Below are 11832 nucleotides of genomic sequence, written 5' to 3' on the forward strand. Positions count from 1 at the left end.
TCATTGTCTCTTTCCATTTCTTCCCCATTCTAGAGACACTAGTGTAAGCAAAGCCACACCCATTGCAAAATAGAAATATAATGTGAGACATATGTAATTTTTTATTGCAGTAAAAGATACATAACATAAAATTTACTATTAGTGGCATATAGTGCATTCACAATATTGTGTAACTGACACCACTATCTAGTTCCAGAACGTTTTAATCATCACAAAGGAAACCCTGTACCAATTACACAATCATTTTCCATTCTCAAAACCATGGTTAGATGCCACAAAGAAGGTGGCAATGCCGAAGTTATATGAGTATACAGGCCTCCTCCATGCTTGTCAAGGGGAATGCTAACCTTCTCTTCTTTATACAACACTCATATATGTAATTTAAAATTTTTTAGTAACCACATTAACAGGTGAAAAGAGACAGACGAAGTTAATTCTAATGCTTTCTTTAACCCAATATTATACAAGCTATTATCATTTCACATGTAATCATTATAAAAAAATTACTAAAATAGGTAACGCTTTCACTTGTACTGAGTCTTTGAAATTGGGTGTGTATTTTCCACACACAGTGCATCTTAATTTGTACTGGCCATGTGCCAAACACTCAATGACCACACATGGTTAATGGCTACCATGTCAGACAGTGCAGCTCTAAACAATTCATAAGATGCTATCAACATCCTAAATCATCTAAAGATTCTAGGCTATGGTTTCAATACAAATTTAATCAATTTTAATTAATGACATTTTAAATGGAAAATTAATATTAATTTTAACATAGGCTGGGCACAGTGGTTCAAACCTGTAATCCCACAGCATTTTGGGAGGCTGAGGCAGGTGGATCACTGGAACACAGGAGTTCAAGAACAGCCTGGGCAACAAAAAAAATCCTCCTCTCCACAAAAAATATAAAATTTAGCCAGGCAGGGCTGGGTCCCAGCTACTCATGAGGCTGAGGTGGGAGGATGGCTTGAGTCCTGGAGGCAGAGGTTGCAGTGAGCTGATATTGCACCATGGCACTCCAGCCTGGGTGACAGAGTGAGATCCTGTCTCAGAAAAGAAATTTAATATAAATTTACTTTATAATTATCAAAAATAAAATATTTGGAAGCTACAGAAAGAAAAAGTAGCTGTAAGTCCTAAAACAAGGGCTAATCACTTTTTAGCACCAGGTGTGTTAGGACTTCTTTGTGGTTCTTTGCTCATCATATAGCAAATAAAAACTAAATCCCAACACAGCCACTCACCCAGAGACAAACATGCAGACGTCCAAAGGGTCATGACTGTCAGCACACAAGGCCAGGCAGGGTGACATCTGAGGACAGTGGCAGGTTTGTCCCATGGCCTGAAAACCCTCCTATTTCATCAGCAATTTTCTAGCAAACCAGGAGCTTGCACCGGCCAAATCTAGAAACCTGGACTCAGCCCAGCATCATGGGAAGCTGCCCTGGAAGTTTTAGGGGATGTAGTTGGTCCATTCCACCAGGGCCTTGTGGAAGATACATCTAGAATGGTCACACCTTTGCGCCTCTGCAACCATGTGCCTAAGTGTCCCAAATCCGCCACCACCAGAGCTCCCTCCCTTGTGCTGCCTGGTGCTTATCGGGGTGTCCATGAAGGCTCCCTTTCTCAGGAAGTATTTAAAAGAAGGGGAAATGTCCCTTTTATTGAGGACTCAGGTGGGAAGAGGAGTGAAGGCAGTGGATGAATTCACTGCCCTTTCAAAACTCCTTCCTACCTCCAGATCTTTCCAGCATCCTCTCTCACACACATTTGGACCTAAGCTTAAAAATATGACCTGGGTAATGAGGAGGTGAGTTACCTAGTTTGTATCTAACAGCCTTTCCAACCCAAACATTCCAGGGTGCTAGGATGCCATTCATTCTTCCACCTAACAGACATACACACATACACGCAGAAATCCATACACTTTGCCTGAGTCTCCAGTTCTACCCCATAGAGAAGCACACAAAGGAATGAGAATACGTCTCCTCAGCCCTGCTAACTCACAGGAAACACACAGATGGCTAAAAAGAAGCACTGTTATTTAGCATCCATGCTCAGAAAGAAGGAAATCTAGCAGAAACCAGAGCTGATATCCAAGAATGCAAAAACATTTTTTGGGGGATGCTTCATGCCACAATGCCCCAAGTTGGAAAAAAAAAACGCACCATTTCATATGTTTATAACAACATCTGATTTAATATTATACAGTTTTGCTTCATCACAAACCAGAACAAATACTGTCAGATTTATTACATCCTTCTATTCTGAGACTTAAGTAATCATAGTTAGTAATGGAGCCATTCCACAGCTTAAGGAAAAGCTTTACAATTCTTTGGGACCTAGGATTCCTGAGAGGCAGGTTATTTTCTAGAAGAATTTAAGGTTTTAAAGCTCTCAACGGAGCTTGAAATTCATCCTTTCCATTTCACATGAAAAGAGTTTCCTCTGAAGCTTGGCTGGGAGGGAGGAAAAGAGGAAAACGAGTTGGCACAGACTCCCACTGAGCTCTTAGAGAATGGGGCCATCATTTGTCAACATTCTCAGTCTTTACCTTGCCTTTCTTTAAAAAGAAAGAAAGAAGAGGAAAAGAGGAAGAGAGAAAGAAAGAAGAAAGAAAAGAAGAAGGAAAGAAGGAAGGAGAGAGAGAGAAAGAAAGAAAGAAAAAGAAAGAAAAAGAAAGAAAGAAAGAAAGAAAGAAAGAAAGAAAGAAAGAAAGAAAGAAAGAAAGAAAGAAAGAAAGAAAGAAAGAAAGAAAGAAAGAAAGAAAGAAAGATGGAAGGAAGGAAGGAAGGAGAAAAAGAAAATACCATTGGTACTCATGGTTTTAAAATTGTTAATGCTGTATTTGGGACCCCCTTATTTGTTGATTCACTAAAAGAAACTAATGGATTTTTATAAGGAGATTAAATTTTCTTACAAAAGATGCTTTCTCATTTACTCCCCCACACATGCATGCACACAAGGTCATTTGTTACATGATTTGTGCACAATTGTTAGGCCCCAAGCATTGCCTCTGCTTGATTGACAGATTCAGGATTTGTTAATGATGTGGTCATTGATTCTGTTGCATGGAGGCTCAGATTGTAGGTTTGGTGCCTTCAGAGATTTGTTCCCTTTCAGGGCATACACCGTCCTCTGCTGTATCCAAAAGTGGGGCTGTGGTCCCCTGAGGGCTGGGAGAGGTGTGTTTGGATCAGTGTGACCCTATCACCCAAAATGAGCACATCTATGCTTAGCCATGAAGTATTCTAATGGGTTTCATTTTTCTCAGAAAGCCAGAATTTGTTACTCCAGTATTCCTTTACATACCACTAAGAAGAATGTTAACATTAATGTGGGGTGAGTAGGGGTGATGGAAACTTGGTCTACAGAAAATCAAGTAAAAGTTTAGAACAGCTTAGAGCCTTTATAAAAATGAAAATTTCTAGGTTCCATTGCAGAACTACTAAATCAGGATATCTGAGAATCTACCCATGGTAGATTCTACCCATGGTTCACAGGTGATTCAAATACACACACCAGTCTTAAAGGTCCTTTCAGTATTTGGGATCCCCTTATTTGTTTCAAATGACCCCCCTTGTTTCAAAACAAGATTGTAGGATCAAACTAGTTTCCGGATGAAGGTACTACCACTCTTTGAATTCATTCTTGCCAACTTATTTTGTAGCATTGCCAGAAGGCAAGAGCCTTGAGTTCTAATTCAAGCCCATCACCTGTAACGTGGACAAGTTACTTAACCTCCCCAAAGCTCAGTGACATGCGTTATGCATTCAGAAGGAGAGTGATGATACGTAAGGAGCTTACAAAAGACTTTCACATCCATCCTATCTCACTGGGTCATCAGTAAGATCTAATTGTGTAGAGTAGATGAAGGTGCACTGCAGGTCATGGCACTTTACAAATGCAAGGTACACTTAGAATATGGTCCTATTGGGTTTTGTTTGTGGGTTTTAGTTTTATTTTGTTTTGTTTTGAGATCGAAATATCTGCTTTATTTCTGATAAAAATTCCATTGCTTTTGTATTCCTAAACTGCATCCTCCAGCCTACGTTTTATCAATAATACTGAATCCCAATACTGAATTTATCTCCCCAGCCTTAGGCAAAACTGGAGAACTACAGGCATCTCCCAACTAGGGAAGGGTCTTTTCTATCAAAATCATCACTTGGACTAAAGGGTCCAGGGTCCTAGAACCTTGAAGGCAGCAAGAGCCCAAGTAGAAAAGAGAAGGAGAAAGAGCAGAGCTCAAACTCACTACTTCCAAATTTACCAATCAGATCTCCCCGAAACAAGAGAGTGTGAGGGGGCAGAGAGGGGCCAAGACTAAGGAATGTCTCTTCATTTGGATATATTAGGGATAAGTGTGATTATAACACATTTGTTATAGCTAAGTTATCTGTATCCCCAGATTCCTCAACTTTTTGTTCTTTGAGCCCATTGTGCTTACACATTATGCCCAGTCATATATACATATATAAAATAGGGATAGAATCTTCAGAGAGGGAATCAACTCCTACCCCCATCTCCAGTGTCACTTGCATGTAGATCTTTCTAGAAAGGTACTGTTTTTGCCCCATAAGGTTCTGAGATGGGCCAGTACAGTACATTATGTTCTTCAAGGCCTTTCTGTAGTCAAGATAAAAATTGTCGATCCTTTTCTATTTTCCATCGCAAACTATGTCTAGACATCATACTGACCAACAGAACCTATCAGACTGTGCAGCAAAGTCAAGCTATATCACAAAGGTACCTCAACAATAAAATGACAATAAGATGCTCTAGATCTGAACATAAACCCCCTCAACACCAAATTACCAAGGAGTCTGTAGTACAAAATTAAATTCCAAGTTAAGAGCCAAAGAAGGCAAAATGAGAAATTAAAAATCTGAAGTTAAATTATCTCTCAAGTTCAAAAACATTACATTGCAATTTCTTATTATTTTTGGTGTCAGCAAGAAGCGTTCTGAATGGGCTACGTGGGGTTGGTGTTCTTTCAGCAGCAGTAGCCTAGTATGACTTTCCAGGAAGGGACTTTAGAGTTGGGATTAATGCAACTGCAAGTCTCTGAAGTGTTGCACTCTTTTAAATTATTTTTTAATTGTGGTAAAATATACATAACATAAAATGTACCACCATAACTTCTTTTCTTATTCTTTTCAAGAAAGGGCCTCACTCTACCACCCAGGCTGGAGTGCAGTGGTGTGATCATAGCTCACTGTAACCCGTGAACTCCTTGGCTCAAGCTATTCACCCACCTCAGCCTTCCAAGTAGCTAGGGCTAAAGGCATGAACCACCATGCCTGGCTAATACTTTCATTTTTTGTAGACATAGGGTCTCCCTATGTTGCCCAGGCTGGTCTTGAACTCCTGACCTCAAATGATCCTCTTGCCTTGGCCACCATAACCATTTTTTTTAAGTGTACAGCTCAGGAGTATTAAGCACATTCACTTTGTTTTGCAACCAATCTCTGGAACTCTTTTCATCTTGCAAAACTGAATCTCTATATCCATGAAACAACTACTCCTTATTCTCCATTCCCCCATCCACTGGCAACTAGCATTCTACTTTTTGTTTCTATTTTATATATAGAACAGTGTGACTGCTCTAGGTACCTTATATTAGTGGAATCATATAGTATTTGTCTTTATATGACTAGCTTATTTCACTTAGCGTAATGTCCTCAGGGTTCATCCATGTTATAGCATGTGTCAGAACTTTGCTCCTTTTCAAGGCTGAATAATATTCCATTGTATGTATAGGCTACACTTTGTTTATCCATTCATCTCTCAGTGGACCTGGGCTGTTTCTATTTTTTTTTTTTTTTTTTTTTTTTTTTGCTATTGTAAATAATGCTGCTATGAACATGGGTGCATGTACCTCACTTTTTAAACTGCTCAAGAAGTTCAAACAACACAGGAGATGATCACAGCACAAATTTAGAAAATAATCCAGTCCCCAGTCCCAGATAATTTATCCAGGCAAAACTCATTCCTAAAGCCCAATATTTGGTGGTGTCAAAAACGACAGCAGATTCAGAAGGAAAAATTGCTTTACAAGATTCTTCAAAGGGAAAAAGGGTAAATGGTTTTAATTGAAGTGCTTTTCATTCATTGCCAGGTGACCATAATCCTTGGAGAGGCTAATTATGGCACTATTTTTTTTTGTTTTGTTTGTTTGTTTTTTTAACTATATCTGGGGGAAATGAACTCATTCCTGTAAACAGTCTGCTCTGACAGTAGCATTTGAGACATTGCTGCTTTAAATGCATTTTCATGGTTCAAAAAAAAAGCACTATTAAAAAGTAGTTCTTCAATAAGGATTTATTTTCTCCCTAAGAAGCTTAAAATGTGGACACCACGAATAATGACCAAAGCTGCTGAGTATGGCATAACAAAGAGAAAACAAAGCACTCATCCTGTCCTCCAGATCATGCCCAGAACACTGTCTGCCGACATGTGGCTTGCCAACTGGAATGATGCAAATGTCAGACCCACATCTGTGGAAAGGGGGCTTGTCCCACAGGAAGCAAGCTATTGGGGAATGGGGAGAATGATATAATTAGAAATTTAAGACACAGTATAACTCAGAAAAATGTTGGCTGGGCAGCACATTGCTAAGACTTGAAATCTTTATTTTGTTCTCTTTTCAAAAGCCCTGTGAGCATAATGAGAAGAATATGGCTTTAAGAACTGAGATTCACCCCATCAGGCATTAATGGTGTCCAGAAACTATGTGAACAATCTTACTTGACATCCCCAAGACGTTTATATCTGTCCAGTGCAAAATCAGAGGGGGGAACATGTTAATTTTCTCAGCCTTTTGATAGCACATGTACAAGATCTCTTAGCCCCACAAAAAGCTCCAAATATATTCTCTAGGACTTCAACTGCCTTAAAATATAGACTTGCATTTATCTTGGCCACATTAACGAGATCTGTTTGACCAATACATTTATATTTATGATGACTAAGGGCAGATTATGGTTGTTAAAATTTGTCCTTGGGACATGAAAACACTCCTCTGTCATTAATACATTTTGTAATATAAACTATGATGTCAGGTCAACATAAAGGGTAAAAACGTTCCTAAAGTATGCACACATCATTTTTTAAAGCAATTGAGCCTAATGGAATAACAAAGGTCATCATAACAAACCATTACAGCCTTGGTCTTGGCAACTCTGGCCACAGAAGAACCTCCAAGAAACGATCATCATTTCTCCAATGTTATGGCATCCAGACGACAGGAATGGCTCGCAAATGAGTCATACGGGCTCAGATTCGCGGTAGCTATGTGAGCGCTGGACGATCAATTATTCATGTGTTTACAAAGAGCTTTCCTGGTTGATGTTAACCAGAGCTGCCTGCAACGAAGAGCTCTCCAGCTGTCCTCGGCCGTCCTGGGCCTCGGACTAACAAGCGGCTTTAATTGCTGGGCAGGTCATGTGGAAGGTACTCCTCCCCTAGACCCAGTAAATTCAATCTCTCTGAGACTTTATTAGGTGTAAAAATGTTAATCAGAAACAATTATGACAATAATACTTTATTTACAGTACTCCCAGTAAATTCTAAAGAGGGAGACAGAAGTTAGACTTAACTTAGTTCCCACAGGGATCCACCAGGATTGGAGACTGACCAATACCAGGTCAGGGATTGGTAGAAGGCATAACAAATGCCAGGGAAGGGGAGGGACTAGGAGTTGTGGGTTTCACAAGGAAGGTAAGAGGAAGAGCAGTCTAGAATGCTCTCTGAAGGTAAAGGGGATGACTGAGGACCAGCAAGGGTGAATGCACTAGATTGGCCAACAAATAGTCAAATGTGAGTGAACTTGACCTGCCCATCAAAACTGGCCTTGGAAGAGGCTGAATGGGAAGTCACTTCTCAGTCCTTTTTGTTACTTTACACAACCTACAGCCTGTCCAGGAAGAATAACAATATAATTAAGGCCATTCTTCTCTCTGAGCCAGGCTATAGCGCATGGGAGCAGGTGCCCCACCACCCAATTCCTCAGCTGTGTTTGGAGGGACAGCAGGGTTATCGTCAGAGCTGTGGCCCAAGCCTCTTCCTTTGAAGAGAGTGTGGTCAGAGCAGACTAAGGGATGCCTAAGGGACTTTTTTATTATCCCAATTCCAAGAACATTTGTGGTACTGAGCCAGATTCTTCCTCTTGTTTGAAATTGGGTAACTTTAGATATCATCATAATTCATTTATCCATTCAGAGAAAGTGGTTGAAGCAAACAATCTCTGTTCTTGCAGATAGCAAAGCACAGTAGTGCTTTGTGCAGACATAGGTAGAGTCAGGGCCATAGGACCCCTGAGGTAATTCTGCTTTATATGGTGGAAGGCAACACTAGTTGAGAGGAGTTGCAATAGAAAGGAAAAGCTAGGGCCAGGTGTGGTGGCTCACACCTGTAATCCCAGCACTTTGGGAGGCCGAGGCAGGCAGATGACGAGATCAAGAGATTGAGACCATCCTGAACAACATGGTGAAACTCTGTCTCTACTAAAAATACAAAAATTAGCTAGGTGTGGTGGTGTGCACCTATAGTCCCAGTGAGAGGTGAAGCCAGATGGACTTCCTGGGTCGAGTGGGGACTTGGAAAACTTTTCCGTCTAGCTAGAGGATTGTAAATGCACCAATCAGCACTCTGTAAAATGGAACAATCAGTACTCTGTAAAATGGACCAATCAGCGCTCTGTAAAATGCAGCAATCAGCAGGACAAATAAGGGAATAAAAGGTGGCCACCCCAGCCAGCAGTGGCAACCCATTTGGGTCCCCTTCCACGCTGTGGAAACTTTGTTCTTTCGCTCTTCACAATAAATCTTGCTGCTGCTCATTTTGGGTCCATGGCACCTTTAAGAGTTGTAACACTCACTGCGAAGGTCCACAGCTTCATTCCTGAAATCAGCGAGACCAAGAACCCACCAGAAGGAACCAACTGTGGACACACCAGCTACTTGGGAGGCTGAGGCAGGAGAACTGCTTGAACCTGGGAGGCGGAGGCTGCAGTGAGCTGAGATCGCACCACTGCACTCCAGCCTGGCAACAGAGTGAGACACTGTTGGAAGGGAAGGGAAGGGAAGGGGAGGGGAGGGGAGGGGAGGGGAGGGGAGGGGAGGGGGAGAAGCTAGCAGAAGAGAAACAGGGCACCCCTCCCTGTGAATGAAGCATCCTGGAGCACTTTCATCACGGGTATTGTTGTAATTTACATCACAGGTATTGCTGTAAGAGCAAGATTAGAGAGAGTCTGGGTTCCCTTCCTTCACCCTGATCCACCCTATCCATCCAAAAATGCACGTTTAGAAAATGAACCCAAAGAAAGAGAGTACTTCCCCCAAGGCCTACAACAGGAGAGCTGGTCTAAGACACTTCTCCACACCTCCTTTAACCTATCAAGTCCCAGTTCCATCCTTTTACCCCAGCAAGAGGGACAAGGGAGAGGACAAGGGGCAGTGTCCCAAGAGAGAACTCCTTCACATGGCAGGAACTTTTAACTCCTTCAGTCTTCCCATGAGTGCACCCCTCCTGCTAATTGGGATTCCTTGGCTTGCTGGCATCCTGCCTAGAGATCAGAGGATCATTTCTCAAAAGACAGTCAAAACCAGACTTTTGGGAAGGGCAGCATTAAACACAGATGCCTTCACGAAGGTCTCTCCAGAGCCTTCTGCCTCTGAAGAGAAGGGAGGCACAAAGGACTTTCCAAACTTATTGACCCATGAAATTGTTTTTAGGAGCATCCCTAAAGGCAAACTTTCAGAATTCCATGGACCAATAAAACACTGGGAAATGAAGTGTTAGGGTGTGGTAGCAACACTCCGATTATACCCACAAACAAGGTCTGGTCTGAGAGCCACTCTGTCACTTTCAAGGAACTTTAATGTATCTGTTCTCCACCATCATGGGTTGGTTTAATTTGATACACTCTCAGAATGCTGGGAGCACTTGCCTGGAGTTTCAGCCTGCCATCACTGTTGGTGACAGCCTCACAAATGGTTTCCCAAAGTCTCATTTGGCTAATCTAATTTACCTAACCTCCCCCATGCACTCTTACCAAATTGGCAGACCTCCACAAGCTCATCTCTTCACCCTGCCCTGTTATCAGTAACAGGAGAAGGAGAGGATGAGTATTTCTCCCTGTAGGACAACTGCCTAAATTCCATAAGCCCCCCACCAATTTCTTTCTGCCTTCGTGTGTATCAGTTGCTGCTCTGGTCTTTTGGTTGCAAGTTTCTAACATTTTCTGCAGAAGAGTCACAAAAGCAAGCCTTTAGGTAGCCCCTCTCGAGCCTGGCCCACATTGTCCTTTTCAAGACCTCCAGCTCCGAGTCTGTGATTCTCTATTGTGGCTGCAGCATAAGTTGCCACACAGAGAAGACGCCTACCGAGGGTGAATATTTTGGCCTGACCACAAACGTCTGTCATTCACTATTGTAAGATGTGAAAGTCTGGGATGGCCTACATTCCTGATCCTACATTTCAAGTGGAATAGTGTGCAAATGCTCAGTATCCAAAATAAATGGGACATCAGCTTTGTCTCTGGCATTAACCAACTCATTAAATATAAAATAAACACAAGTAAATGGCCTTTAAATCTCACTGACAGAAAGCTTGGCAACTACTCTGAGATTCTAGAGGTCACTGGAACTTCTCTCTTCAAACACGAATCTTCCTCACACTGTGAGGCACAGAAGGACAGGTCTGCCTCCTGTGGGTTTCGGGGTGCTCCCTTCCATGTGGGAGCTGCCCTGCAGAGCTAGCTACCCCAAGAGCCTGTCCATGGAGAATGATGGTTACTGCCTGAAGTATGGCCTTTGGCACTGATCAGCTGCGGAGAAATGGCTGTTAGTTCTTACAAGTGATTAGAAATTCAGGACTAAGGCTTTCACTTGCCACTAATTATAAATACCTAGGAAGAGCCACCAAACCTGACCTTGGGTTTCTGATTGCTCCCTACATATTGGCTATTCCCAGAGAGCCAATATTCACATGGTTTCCTAAATCCTGTGTACACTCACTCTCCCACGGGTTCCCCGGTCCCATTAGTAATGCTACTTGCTGAACACTTTGCTTTGTCTCAATCTGTCTCAACATCAACTGGACTTGTTGGGGAAGGTGATGGCTCAGGTTCTCTGGATAAATGATGTAATTATTCACCTCATGCCAAGCATACACAAAACAAATTGTAATAACTCTCCAACTAGAAAACAAGCACATGCACCTCTTTGCTCAGAACTTTACTTCAGAGCTCAGCTAGATTTCAGCAATTACTGACCTCTTTTATAAAATCAAAGTGAAAAATGCACTGCTTTTGGTAAAAAGCATGTTGACTTGATAGTCCTTCAAAGGTGGGTGCTTGCCTGGGAGGCTATGGGTGAGCAGCTCCATTATGCAGAAGACGTAGCTGTGGTCAGGCATCAGAATTATTGGCTTTGCCCATTCACCTCAGTCAGCTTTCTTTTTTTTCCCCCTTTTTCTTTCTTAGAGATAGGGTCTCACTCTGTCACTCAGGCTGGAGTGTAGTGGTGCAATCATAGCTCACTGCAGCCTCAACCTCCCGCTCCTGGGCTCAACCAATCCTTCTGCCTCATCCTCCCAAGTAGCCATAGCCAGGACCGTAGGAATGCGCCACCACACCCAGTGCATTTTAAAAATTTTTTTGTAGAGACAAGATCCCATTATATTGTCTGGGCTGGTCTCATACTCCTGGGCTCAAGCCATTCTCTCACCTTGGACTTCCAAAGTGCTGGGATTATAGGCATGAGTCCCTGTGCCCAGCCTCAGTAAGCTTTCACAGTCTAACTTTGTGCCAAGAAGTTAGTA

The 11832-nt window shown here is 42.1% G+C and overlaps 1 pseudogene; it reads right to left on the reverse strand.

The window, feature by feature from the left end:
• Nucleotides 1–253: 253 nt before the first annotated feature.
• Nucleotides 254–368, reverse strand: LOC112616314 (annotated as a pseudogene).
• Nucleotides 369–11832: the final 11464 nt, after the last annotated feature.

Source organism: Theropithecus gelada, chromosome 1 (genome assembly GCF_003255815.1).
Source record: "Theropithecus gelada isolate Dixy chromosome 1, Tgel_1.0, whole genome shotgun sequence".
NCBI classification, from domain to species: Eukaryota; Metazoa; Chordata; class Mammalia; order Primates; family Cercopithecidae; genus Theropithecus; species Theropithecus gelada.